The sequence below is a fragment of the Bos javanicus genome, chromosome 1, assembly GCF_032452875.1.
Source record: "Bos javanicus breed banteng chromosome 1, ARS-OSU_banteng_1.0, whole genome shotgun sequence".
NCBI lineage: Eukaryota > Metazoa > Chordata > Mammalia > Artiodactyla > Bovidae > Bos > Bos javanicus.
Window position 1 is genome coordinate 72,925,424 of NC_083868.1, and position 14,187 is coordinate 72,939,610.

The window sequence follows — 14,187 nt, forward strand, 5'->3', positions numbered from 1 at the left end:
AACAGTAAATAAATATTCAGCTCCTTCTTTCTGGTTGAAAAAGATTCTGCCTTTGTTAAGCAATCTGACTATAAAAGGGGGCCACTGATGGTGAGGAGCAGGAACTAGGGAAGCTGGGTGGTCCTTGAGCTGCATCCACAGGAAGCGATGAACTGGCAGGGGGCTGATCACATTTCTCTGGGCCCAGCAGACAGGAAGTGCATTGTGTGCTAGGGAAGCGCACGTCCTTCCTTCCTTTTTTCACTGGGCTTATATGGAGAATTTTCATAAGCACATCCCTTCCCCATTAAGGGCCAAGAGGAGTGAAGGATGAGGACAGGGGAGAACAGCTGTTTCTACGCCTTCTTTGTTTCCTTAAAAAAACTATTTTGAAACATGAAATTCATACAGAAAACTGCACCTGTGATAAATATGATACGTCTCTTGAATGAGATTATTATTCACTAATATTCACTCCTCTCATTGACTTCCATGAGGTGAGCCCATTTCCCCACTGATGCTGGGCTTGGCCACGTGATGTACTTTGGCCAATGGAATGTGAGCAGCAAAGAACACTAGTTCCTAGCCTAGACCTTAGGAGACCTGTGTATTTTCTTTCACCCCTCTTGTGATCCCGCCTTTCACTTTAAAAGAACACGCCTCAGAGAGTGGCCAGTTAATGGAAGAGACATGTGGGGAGAGCCCGGCCCTCATCTCACAGCTTACAGCCAAGGCCAGCCCAGCACAACCCAGAACTCTGCCCACCACCAGCCAGTGCGAAGTACATGCCTACTGCCTACCCAGTGTCTGCACTGGGCATGGTGGTGGTTTGGTATGGCATAGCCAGATGATTCTATGAGTGCATACCCCAATACATTTTCACAGCATGAATACACCTTTGCAGCCAGCACATGGATCAATAGACAGAATGTCACACACCTGAGAAGTCCAGTCTCCCTGGTACCCAGTCCAGTTCCTACAGCCTTCTCCAGGTATCCACTAATCTGGCTTCTAATAGCATAGAAGAATTTTGTCTCTTTTCTTTCTTTCAATAATGGAAACATACATAATATTCATTTGTGTCTGATTATTATCATTCAATACAACATTTGTAGAATTGATCCTTAGATTGTTTTATGTGGTAGCAGTTCATTATTCCCATTGTTATGTTATGAATATACTATCATTTATTTTTCCATTCTATTGTTATGAGCATTTGGGTTGTTTTTTGCTTTCAGGTGTTATGAATAGCATTGCTATGAATATTCTCATGTGTATCTTTCAGTGAACACATATACACATTTCTGTTGGATCTGTACTAGGAGTGAAGATATATATACAGTATGTATATATTTATCTGTAGTAAATACTACCAAAATGTTTTCCAATGTTCACGAACCAATTTCACTACTGGCAGCTTATGAGAGTTCTGGTTGCTTCGCATCCTTGCTGATACTAGGCATTTCCCATCTTTTAAAATTTGGTCATTCTGTTGGATATGTTGTTAGCATGCATATTGGTTTTAATTTGAATTTTCCTGATAACTGACAACTTATGTCATTTTTCATAAGCTTGCTGGTCATTTGGATATTCTTTTTTGTGAAGTGTCTATTCAAGTATTTTGCTTATTTTCTTCTGGATTTTTTCTCCTTTTCTTATCAATTTGCAAAAGTTCTTTATATATTCTGGATATTACTTCAATATGTATTACAAATATTTTCTTCCATCTTGTGGGCTGCCTTTTTACTTTCTCAATAGTGTCTTTTCATGAGTAGAAGTTCTTAATTTTAATCTGCAATTGACCCTTAAACAACATAAGTTGAGCTATATGAGTCCACTTGTACACAGAGTTCTTTCCAATACTTACACAGGTAGTACTACGTTTACAATCCATGGTTGACTGAATCCTAGGAAGCAGAATCCGAGGCTGTGAAGGGCTGCCTGTGGGACTTCAGCATCTGCAGATTTTGGCATTTATGGCAGTTTCTAGAACCATCCCCCATGGATACTGAGGGATGACAGTTATCTAATTTATCAACTTTATTATTAATGGTTTATGATTTTTTTGCCCTGTGTAAGGGCCTGTTACCCACTCTGAGGGCCTGAAGATGTCCTCCTGGGTTTTCTTCTAAAAGCTTTATTGATCTATAACTCAACTGGGAGTGATCTATGTGTGTGATGAGAGGTGGGGGTTAAAATACCTCTTATATGAAATCTGGTTGACCCAAACCATTTAATTGGAGGGGCCGTTCTTTTCCCCTGTCACTGCAGCATTTCTTTTTTTTTTAATTGGGGAATTGAAAAAAACCATGGTTTACAGAACATGCTTTCAAGCTAGATGAACTAGAGTCACATGTTAACTTTCATGCCTTGGCTGTGGATTTAGGATGAGTTACTTCCTACCTCTGAGTCTCAGTTTCCTCCCCTGTATTTGAGAATAATGAAACTCTTCATCTCAGAGTCTCCCAAAAAGCATGATGATGGGAGAATGCATGAAAAGCACTTAGTATAGCACCTGGGAATGAAGGCTCAATAAATATCTGCTAATTACTATATTCTCACCCCACTTTCTTACTCTTTCACCGACAGTGCATTGTACACACTCTTTGTACACATTCTTTGTAATCTTACTTTGTAAAGTAACATATCTTAGAAACCAACCGTAAGATCTCATTAAAAATCACCCTCATTCTTTTCAATAGGTGCCTCATATTCCAGTGTATGATGTACTATATTATCCAAACCAACACATGGAAGGATCTTCATGGTGTTTATTATCAACCTTTCCCCCAACCTAAAATAATGTTGAGTAAATTAGCCTCTATATGGGTTATTTGGAACAGGGGGTGTGGGGCCTTCCCCAGTGGCTCAGTTGGTAAAAAATCTGCCTGCGATGCAGGAGATGCAAGGCATTGGGTTCAATCCGTGGGTCAGGAAAATCCCCTGGAGAAGGAAATGATAACCCACTCCAGTATTCTTGCCTAGAAAATCCCACAGAAGAGGAGCCTGGAGGGCTATAGTTCATGGGGTTGCAAAAGAGTTGGACAGGACTGAGTGACTGAACAACAGCAATTACTATTACCATGACTACCACCATATTCCTGATGTTAGCACAACTAAGTCAAATGGGATTTTTTTCAGATCTGGGAAACAAATTTGTTGTCTGTGCTCAGTTATTTCCACGTTTCTGTGAGACCCAGTAAAGACCAGTCTCCACTCTGGGCTGACTTTGCATTCCTCTATGCTCCCAGCATCAGGCAGCTCCTGTCCCAAGACTCTTACTATTTCCAGCCTTTGCTTTCCTGGGCCCTCTATGAAATCAACAACCTCCTCACATTATTTACTGCCATTTCCCTCCCCCTATTCACTGCTGCTCTGCCTTTGAAGCTGTAGCCCCAGCTTCCCTAGTGAGCTGGCATCCCTGAACATACTTTTCTGGTTTGTTTGTGACACTCCACCAGCTGCTGGCCTGTCCAGCAGAACCAAAAGCCTCTTTTTTTTAGGACAACATCCTGTCTTTGTGAAATCGCTTTGTAGAGACACAGCTGTGAAAGAAGACTGCTTGGCCCAGGTCTCTGGCAGCAAAGTTTTAACTCAATGCAAAGCACAGATAAAATAAACATCAGACATTTCACACATCAACTTGATTCGAGTTATGTGATCTTGTTGATTAAAAATGTCTTCTTGGCACGTCCCGTCAACAAGTAGAGTTAAGGCTCTTGCTGAAGCTGGAGAGACTACATTGGAAATAAGTTTCCTGGGCCTTGACTTCTGTCTATAGAAATGTCAATGGTTTATTTGTGTTTTAGGAAGCTGCGAATGTCATCGTTTTTGATTTTTGAGATTGGGCTAAATGTTTGTCAGGGGAAATGTACTAAAATGGTCCGATCTTGCACAACCTGCACGGAGGACGTTGCTCCATCTGGGGTGAACGCCTCCCCGCTGTATTGTTCGTGTGTTTGGCCAACCAAAGATAGAAGCGTATTGTACCAGGCCCTCTGCTGGGGCAGGGGGTAAAAAGATAAATGCTCTCCCTTTCCAAAGCCCCTCACTTAGGCTGTAACATTTAATTCACAATAGTTTATACTATAGGCAGCTATTTCCAGAACAAAACTTGGTATCGTTTGTGCTCTGACTTACCAAGACATTTGCCTTGGCCTCCTGCCTCTGGGGCAGCCCTCCTCAGGTGACAATTGTGTACCATATCCCTGCCGAGAAGGGTTTCTCAGTTTGGCTTGATCGCTGATATTTTCTACTTTGCTTCCCACCAGGGAGCATCTATTTAGCCTGTACATTTATAAGCTAAATCAAGTATATATAAGTTGGTGCCAAAGCCTGCTTGGTCTAGTTACCTGAAATCTGAAATAAGATGTGAACAGCTTTTAGATTAACCTTGGAGATATTTAGAAATCATATATCTATGGAGTGAGCATTTTTTCGGAACTTTTCATTAGATGTCAAGGCCAGTACATTCTGCTCTCTTCATTTGAAAAAATATATATATATATGTATGTATGTATATATTTCAAATTGTAAAGATTCTCATGTCATGGTTCCTCGTCTGTGGCATTAAATCATTGGCTAATTCATGAATGTGTTTTCAAAAAATTTCTTTTGCCAAATCTGGTTCTTCATGTCACAAACTATCTTTTTGCAATTTCTCTATAGACCAGCAGTTTCCAACTTTTTTGAAAGAGCACCTATCAGTAAAAAGAAAAAAAATTGTCTCTTCCCAACACATTTTGTTTACCAATTATATACACAAAGAGAATGTGAAATAAAGACACCTGCGTCTAAAGAAAGCTGCTAAATATGTTCAGGTGGGACTCTGACAGAATCCATCAACCCCCGCCCACCGCCCCAGCCTAGGTAAGTCAGACATTTCAAAGAAGTTCACTGACATCAGAAAATTCATAAGAGTAGAGAGGTCTTTTACTTTCTCCTCTGCTCCCTGTGAAGGGAAAGGGAGCCACTTACCTTACCCCAAGCCAAGTAAGGGACTTTAAGAGGACTACGAACAAAATGAGTATTGTCTCCAAGAAAGGGGATTAGGGAACCCACCCTCTGGCCTGAGGCCTACTGTACTCCTGAGGTAACCATATCACAGGAAGGCACTGTGAGAGAAGTTTCTAGAGAGAAACTAAAGAGCATGCCAAGAAGCACATACAGACTGGAGCCCACCACTCACCCAGGGACGTGTGAGGACAGGGGGCTGGCTGGAGCCACCTGTGGAACTGGGTGAAGAGAGACTGCGCTGGAGCAACCTGCACCAACTTGAGTCTCCACAGCCCACAGGCCAGAGGGATGGGCCAGTATGAGGTATGTGAGGGATATCTTCCCAGAGAGTGACCTGTGGAGCTGAGGGGATTCCAGTGCTGAAAAGCTGGAGATTTACAGAAGGGAGTTTTGTCAGAGGTCATTCAGAGAGCACGTTGCTAGGGGCAGGGACAGTGAGTGCAGTGTGAGGGCCTCCGTGTGGAGGGAAGGAGAAGGAAGGACATCTCCAAATGCACCTAAACGTGTCCCACCAAACAGACAGGAGTTGGTCAGTGGTCACCTCGACAGAGGGCACCGGCAGCCAGATTCAAGTAGCATAAACCATCACGCGAGGCCTTGCCACTTTTTCTCTGGCTCTCCCCGGCCCCCAACCTGGAGGAGCTGCCAGTAGGAAGGAACCTGTGGAAGAAAAGTGAGAGAACAGCCCCCTGCTGTTTCCTATTATAGGTTCTCAAACCGTGAGTTAAGCCTAAGACAGGGGGCAGAAGGATTATTTTATTTGATGTGAGTTTCAAGTTTTGATTTAGACTGGCCTGAACTTTTTAATACCTGAACATGAGACCATTCATAAAACTGAAAGTGACGAACAAGCTGAGGTTTCTGTGTGAGATGCTAATCAAGGAGGGGAAAGGAGATCGAAAGGGCATGTTTGAAGGCAGCCGTGGGAGAAAAATGAAGCTGTTTCCTGCTGGTCCCCATTGAGATTAGTCTACTCAATAAACTGACATCAGGAAACCTAGAATTTCTTTCTTTTTCTTCAGGTAATAAATGCAGAAAGAAGTCCCAATCTTTGCCTCTTATGCCCCAGGACATCATCTCCCACAGCCCCTGGACTGAGCAGCTGTATTAGCGGCCAGAGCCGGAACCCAGCCAGACCCTCTGGAGAGCAACTGTGTACACAGCTCAGAGGGAAGCTCAGGAAATACATTTAGTCCACTTCTAAGCCACTGAGACTGATCACCCATTCATCCATCCCTCCATCCATTCCATTCACCCATTCGCTCATCTGCCTACTCCCAAGTCTCAGGCTCTGCACATGGCTTAGAGATTCATTGGTGAATAAAGCAGACAAGACCTCTGCCCTTGAGAAGTTTACCATCTAATAAAAGAAAACACACTTTAAACACATAAACATGTATTTACCAAATTGTGGTTCATGTTATGGTAGTGGCAATAAACAAACAAATAACAATGACAACAATAAATCCAGAGTACGGTAATAAAATATTGTGTGTGTCCGTGTGTTGGTGCGAGACAATCCACTGGCAAATCCCCACTTAACCACTCCAGCAGCTGAAAATACCCCAAGAAAACCCAGAAATTATTATGCATTAAATTGAGCATTTTTATCTTAGGAGAGTGTGTTCTTGGAAGGGAAGTGAGGGTGAAGAGAATGTGTGTGTGTTTGTGTGTATGCTTACTTAAAAGATAATTTTGTTCAACAAACATTTGCTGAGAACCTGTTTGAGGAAGAAACATGGGAGACAGTGCTTCAAAGAGAGTTTCATTCGCTAAGTCTGGACGAGGAGTCTCTGGGTATGTAGAAATGTCTGAGCCATTTTTAGCAGCTGAGCAGTGAACTTGCTTTTGGTCAACCAGCCCTGGCATGTCCAGGCTAGGAACAGACTTGGTGAAGCAGGAAGAAATGCCACAAAGATGTTACCAGAATACTTTAGATTTCTTCTTGAGATAGACAACCACCTGACATGAAACTTAGCTTTAGACCCGTCTCTTCTTGGCTCTTTTCCTTTCCAACTCTTGGTCTAAGGTATGAATAACAATATTGCATCCCTACTATGTGGTGGAAGACTTCCTAGATGATTTTATGCATGATGTCATTACAGCAAGCTGAGGGTATTAATACCTTCAATACAGGTGAGGAAGCTGGGGCTCAGGCTGTTCAAGCCCCCACACTCCATGCAGATCCAGGTTTCTGATGCATATATGTCCCTGTGCAATCACACACTTTCTCCTCCACCCTACCGTGCCTCCAACCAGATCCTAGACTTTGAGCCTCTTGAGGCTGAAACCACAACTCATTCATTCCTGTAGCCTCCAAGCCCAGAACGGTGAGGAATGCAACCACTCACTCACCTATCCACCCCAAACCAGTATTTATTGAGTGCTAATTCAATGCCAGGACCTGTGTCCCGTGTTTTTAAATCTTTGAGAAATGAAAGAGGGAAGAGAGAGAGAAAAGGAGATAAAGTAGATACACAGCAGGGCTCAGGAAAGATGGCTGCCGAACCTCAGGCTGTACAGGAGGAGAGGGTGTCAGGGGGGCTGGGCAGAGCCCCCGCTGGGATTTACCCCTCGGCTCTGGCACTAATCCTCTACCTGTCACTACCTCTCTGGGCTTCAGTTTTCACAGAACTTTCCAGTGCTCCTCAGGTGCCTTTTTGACAGGTAATTCTGAAAGCTTTGTAAACTGAGCAGACCATGTGGCCTTTCACTGCTGTGGCCTTTCCATGATTTGACTGAGTTCTTTTCAGGAGGAAGAACTTTTTTTCTGAAGAGGGATTTAGATGTGCAGCCAGGGTTGAGAACTACCTGTTAACAGGTCTTGTTTTGTTTTCCCCATTATCTGTAGAGGCTAGAAGCCAGGTATACAAAGCTTCAAGCTTCCAAGCCAAGCTTCCAACCCATAGGAAATCTGAGAAACAGATTTTTATTGTCGCTATTGTTACTGAAGAAATGATTGTGGATGAAAATAAAAAAGCAAATGGGAGTTTAGAAGGAGAAGGTGGAGAAGCAGCAACCCAGGTGAAATGTTTCAACATCGAAGGATTATTGTGTTATCTTCATCTAATCTCTGTGGACCTCTATTTCCGAACTGTAAAAGATGGAAAGTATGTGGACCTCTATTTCCCAACTGTAAAAGATGGAAAGTATATAAATCCTGGTAAACTGTCTCAATAAATAAAAAGATAAACAAAAAGCCCTAATTGTAACATTTGCCAATTTCTCTGGTATACATATTCTCACTGCGGTCAGTTTTCACTTATGAACAATTTAATGATGGCTCAGAAAATTCCTGGATATTTAACAATCACCCTCCCAAGCCTGTACCAACCAGCTCCAACAGAGCTCGAGTGGGGCATGCACAAGTTAAATGTCTACAACATGCTTGGGATGATGCCTGCCCCATAGAAAACACTCAGTAAATAGCAGCTATTATCATGATCATTATGGTTATTAATACCGTTATATTCTTTAATTTTTCTAATAGAATTTCTCTTTTCTTTTTTTTGTTTTTTTTTTTGCTCTTCCAGGACTCAGATTTGCTGAGGGGTAGTATTTTTTTTTTCCCAGTATTTTAAGTAGAAACCTGGTAGCTCCTAGCATTCCCAGGTAGTCTGCATACACTCCAGAAGTCATTCAACAGAAATGAATGGCATTTTATGAGAGTTCAGTTTTTGAAGCACTTCTGTGACTTTTTCTCCTCTTTTGGTACCCAGAACAACACAGTGAGGCAGGGAGGGCTTCCCATTTTGCAGATGAAGAATGGAGGTTCAGAGAGAATGTGACTTACCTGAGTTACACAGCTGTCAGTGATTGAGTCCGCTCTCAGAAAAAAAAGCCCATCCCTTATCATAGCTGCCTCTTCATTTCTAGGAGGCGCTTGTGTGGGATACATGGTTTTCCTGGCCAGAGACCCAACTTGAACTGAGAGAGGGGGAAGGGATGAAGGAGGAAGGTGGAAGATTTCATCTACTCCAAACAGAAGCCCACAACACTCCCAAGAGGCAGGAGCCTCAGACAAAGATGGTTAATTCAGCACAGATACCTTCAAGTGAGTGCTTTCGGAGAAGCCCTCTCCAGAGGGAAAGATTACTAATTCATGATGAGGATAAAGTGGACCCATCTCTCGCTTTTAATGTGAGCTTGAGTTACTGAGATAATTAAATTTGGCAGTGAGAGTATTAGCTGTGTAGTGCAAGAAGCCCTGTTATCTGGAAGACACCAAGCACAGTTTAATGGGATGGGTATGCATGAGTGTGTATTAAGGACAGGCTGGGGAGGACTCCAGTGACATTATGGAGATTGGTGTCTGCTTAGTTGGGTAGCTTATAGGGCTCCCCAGAAGCAGCTTCTGGGCTGAAACCCTCTCCCTACTGAAGAGACAATGGCTGTGTCTCTTAAGGATGGAATATACTCCATTCTGTACTCTGGGACAAGAAGTGGTGGTGAGGAGAAGGAAGGCATGTGTGATGTTTCATTCTGATGCATGCTCAGAGGAGGCTCACCAAGAGAGAGGAGGGGTTGGGGGTGATTCTCCTATATTTTCTCCCCCAGTCCTTGTGTGACTTGGTGCTTGCATGAGGACTTGGCAAGAAGTGGGGCCCCTTGTGGCTGTGAATAGAGCAAAGGGTCCACTTAGAGAATGAGTGCTGGGCCTCTCGGTCCTGCCAAAGTGAGTTCAGGAAGGCTAGGCCCAGATTTCTATGTTTCAAGGTGAAAAACCCCCAAATGCATCAACACACATGAAGTGTGCATGAACAACAATAGGAGAGAGACTGTCCAGTTGGATGCCAATTTTTTTTAATTTACAGAGTTTTATTAATGTTATTAAATCAGTAATGACAAATGATTTGCTTCCAGACCTTTGTTATGTTGCCTCAAATTTCCCAGAAAAAAAACCATGCCAGTGTTCAGGGAAAAAGTGGGTTCCAGGAAGCCTTCAGGTCCCAAGAGACTTTGGAAGGAACTGCTGGATTCCAGGGACATGGATGACCATGATTCACAGCTCCAGTGCTGTGGGCTCCAGACTCTAGGCCCAACATGTCTAGGTGATGCTCCTTGAGTACAAGTTTCCTGAGATGCTCCTTTTCAGTGTGAACATGTTTCACTTTGGCAAGTTCCTCCTAGGTCTGGTGCCTAAAGGTGATGAAACTGGCATGGGTTGAGCAGATCCTAAGTGACAGACTCAGTGCTGCTTGCTTCCTCTGCTGCTGCTGCTGCTAAGTCGCTTCAGTCATGTCCGACTCTGTGCAACCCCATAGATGGCAGCCCACCAGGCTCCCCCGTCCCTGGGATTCTCCAGGCAAGAACACTGGAGTGGGTTGCCGTTTCCTTCTTCAATGCATGAAAGTGAAAAGTGAAAGTGAAGTCGCTCAGTCGTGTCCAACCCTCAGCGACCCCATGGACTGCAGCCTTCCAGGCTCCTCCTTCCATGGGATTTTCCAGGCAAGAGTACTTTAGTGGGGTGCCATTGCCTTCTCCGTTGCTTCCTCTACATTATCTCATTACATCACTGGAAGCACCAATATGAGGTGCCCACCATTACCTGCTCTTTCCAGGAGAAGCAGAATGCCCAGCGTGGGTGACCTGGGAGACAGCAGAAGATGGTAGGTGGGACTCTTCCTCTGCCTGCCTGGTTCCTCTGAGACCAGTGTTTCAGGCATCAGTGGCTTGGCTTGGACCAGCACAGGACTGGTCCTTCCTTGATCCAGGAAGAATGAGAAGCCCATGTCAAAGCAGCATGGTATAATGCAAGGAGCACCAGCTTTAGAAAGAGAAGGTCCTAGATTCAAATCCTACTTGTTGGTTGTACAATTTTGGGCAGCTTAACCTCTCTGAATCTCAGTTTTCTCATCTAGAAAATGAGCATAATAATAGCACAAACTTGTCTTCATGGAGTTGTGGAAATTAAAGGAGATAACAGATGTGACAGCATAAACATTAGCATCATCACATATTCTTCACACACCTGTGCTGAGTGCCCAGCCTTTTAACAATATACTCTACAACTTTGTTCAAATGGACGTCAGACTTTTTACAGATTTCAGAGTACATCTTCACCGTCTTTTTAAAAATAAGACTGCATTTGCATTTCTATATGCCAGCTCCTTTCATAATTCCTCCAAAATCATCTCTAGTGCTTCAGTGAGCTTATTCAGTCATTGAGTAATCTCGGGGCACATTCTATTCTCACTCTTGAGAGCTACTAAAGGTTCTGAGAATGGTAGGGAAAGAAATATTTCACTTGTCTTTTGGTCCTGTATTATTTATGTCCTGTATATACCTGCCACGTATCACTTAGCACCTACTAAGTGAGGGACCATGGATGATGCAGATGTGAAAGCCACCATCTGTGCCCCAGTGGAGCACACATTTTAGGGAATAACTGGACAGCAAGGCAGAGATCATTACACACTAGAGAGGCACCTGGCAGAAGGAGAGACATCCTCAGTCTTGGACATCACAGAGGAAGACCAATTTGGGCAGCTCACTTAACATTTCTGGAAAGTGAACAACTTTGTTAACCTTTGGACCAGGCTTTGAGGAGTGAGTACGATTGAGGAAGCAGCCTGGGAGAGGCAATTAGGGGTTGATGGAGGAAAATACAGGGCGTAACAAGGAGTCCTATCTGGTTGGAGCAGGGGAAAACAAGAGATAATCCAGCTGGGTGCCAGAGCGTAGAAGTCTCAAGCATCAGGCTGTTTAACTTCAGTGAGGAGCCACTGGCCCAGGATTTTCAAAAGAGGAGGGATACAATAGCCATCCAGAGATGTTCTGTCAATCAGACGGAGGAATCGGAGACAGGAGGGAGGGACACTGATGCAAAAGTTGCTGGCCAGGTGAGAGGTGAGAAGGTGAGCCTTTGAGTGCGGGTGGTAGGCAGCAGGCAGGAAAGGCTAAGGGAGCTGTCCAGGACAAGCACTTTCGCACAGAGCCCCAAGTTCCCATCCAGTGTCCACTAGTCCCTACGTGTGGGGTCTTGCTTAGCCTCTCTGGGCCTTAGTTCCCATAGCTGGGAAGGAAAACCCTGGCAGCAGAAGATGATTTCTACATGTCCTTCCAATCCTGGCCTCCTGACCCTCTTCCAGACATTTTTGGCACTGCTCTTCAAGCTTTGTGGTGAACAACCGTCAGTGGACAGGGGAGGACTGGAGTTGTGCCCCAGTCGCTACTGACAGCTGGTGATATTTCTTTTGTCAAGCCTGGCAAAGACTCCCAATGAATTAAGTTAGTTCTGTCGGCTTTGATTTCACAACTCCTTCCAAACCGAAAGATTCTAAAAGCAAAAACAGATCAGTGGAGCAAAATAATAATGTCAAGAATACATAAGAATGTTCTTTTTTGTTACAAAGGTGACATTTCAAGTGAGTGAAGAAAGGATAAGTTCACCCAGCAGACCTGCAGCCAATGGCAGTTTAGGAAAAAAATAACATTCCACCCTACCTCATTTTTGGACCAATATTACTTCCAAATGGTTTCAAGAGTGAAATAAAACATTACTGGAAGTTAACACTGAAATTGTTAAATCATCTTGAGATAGGGCAAGTTTCTCTTAGCCTGACACCAAGGCAGTTATAATAAAAGAAAAGAGTAATAGATTTGGCCGTGTAAATCTTTTAAAAACTGCATCCCAAAGATACCAAAGCCATTCCATAGCATTTTCTTCAGCCCTTCTGTGAAGGTAGGAAAGCCATTTCTGATTCTCTCAGTGTGACCTGGCAGAGCCCATTACTGAAGAAAGTGAAGAAAACCAGCTTCAGGGGAAACTTCAGAAGGGAAAGGCGCAGCACCACAGGCTGGAAGGTGGGCTCTCAGGGAGGGGGCACCAGGGTCAGATGCCAAGAGGACACTGGGCTCCCACTCCTAGGCAGGCCCCCCTACCCACCGCCCACCTGCCCTGCTGGTCTCCCCTGCACCCTTCCCCCACCTCCCCAGAGGACGTAAACAAAGCCCCTGCCACCCGGCTTTGCCCTTTCTAGGCCTCAGACTTGGTGGCTGTCTGTGTGACGGGAATAAAGAGGTTCACCTGCCTCTAGACAGTAGCCTTGGGACTCCCCTGAGAGTCGCAGGAGCTTGTCTTTCCCGTTCTGTCTTTACCACCTGGGCATCACAAGGGAGGGGTTTGGTGTCGCATTGCCTCCACGGCCCGTGGCTGCATGCCAGGCCTCGGTGCCCACAAGAAACATGATTCCACCTGCTCTAGGGAACAAATGGGCCACGTGCCTCACAGACTCGCTGATAAGTGGCTGGAAGCCTCCAAGGATTGATCACTGTTGTCAGAGCCAGCAGATTCCTCCTCTGCTTTCTCTCCTGGAGTTGGTGGGGCGTGGGGGAGATGGGGTGCTGAGAAGGAGCCCTGGCACTCCTTGCAGAGGGCCAGCTCCCTTTCTGGTCCCCTCTCCATCCATGACTGCTGGCCTCATGAAGGGTTTGCCTGGACTGCATGCCCTCAGCAGCAAATTCATATGTCATAATGGGTCCCAGCCCAAGACGGAGAATTTTAGAACTGATAGGAGATATGGGGGTTAACATGGCTTCTGGGAAAAGAGTTCAAGTTGTATCCACAGGCACAATTTACAAATGCCTGGGTCTCCTGGCAAACTGGGGAGCAGAGGCCCAAGCTAAGACTAAGGGCAGAGGGAGCTAAGGAGCTCCACAGGAGGACACTCATCCTAAGGGAAGAACTTCAGTGATCGGCAAAGCCTGAGTGTTGGAAGAAGCCATTTCTGACTTCACCTGGAAATTTCTTTGTAATCCCCCACCCGCCATGCCCTCGAAGCCACAGCAAGACAGAATGACTCATAATTTCCCAAACATGTGCCCTTTTATGTCCCCAGATCATTGTTCAAAGGAGTATTGTCTTTCTGGAACATCCTCTTCACCTCCTTTTTCTCTTGTCTAAGTCTCAGTGGTTTCCCAAGCAGCTTCCTTGAAGCCCCTGGCCCAGGTTAAACAGCCCTCCTTTTTGTTTCGAAACATCGCAAGCGTGGAACTCCGTCACTGTTTGTTACACTGTATTATGATCCCCTGTTTAGTTCTCTGCACTGGGCTGTCATCTCTTTAACATGATTTAGTGCCCAGTCCACAGCCTAACAGATGTATTGGTGCTTACTAAGGTGTACAATAAAAGGAGTCAAAAGAATTCTCAAAATGTGTTCACTTCTGCACTCTACCTTTCAGTGAAATGGG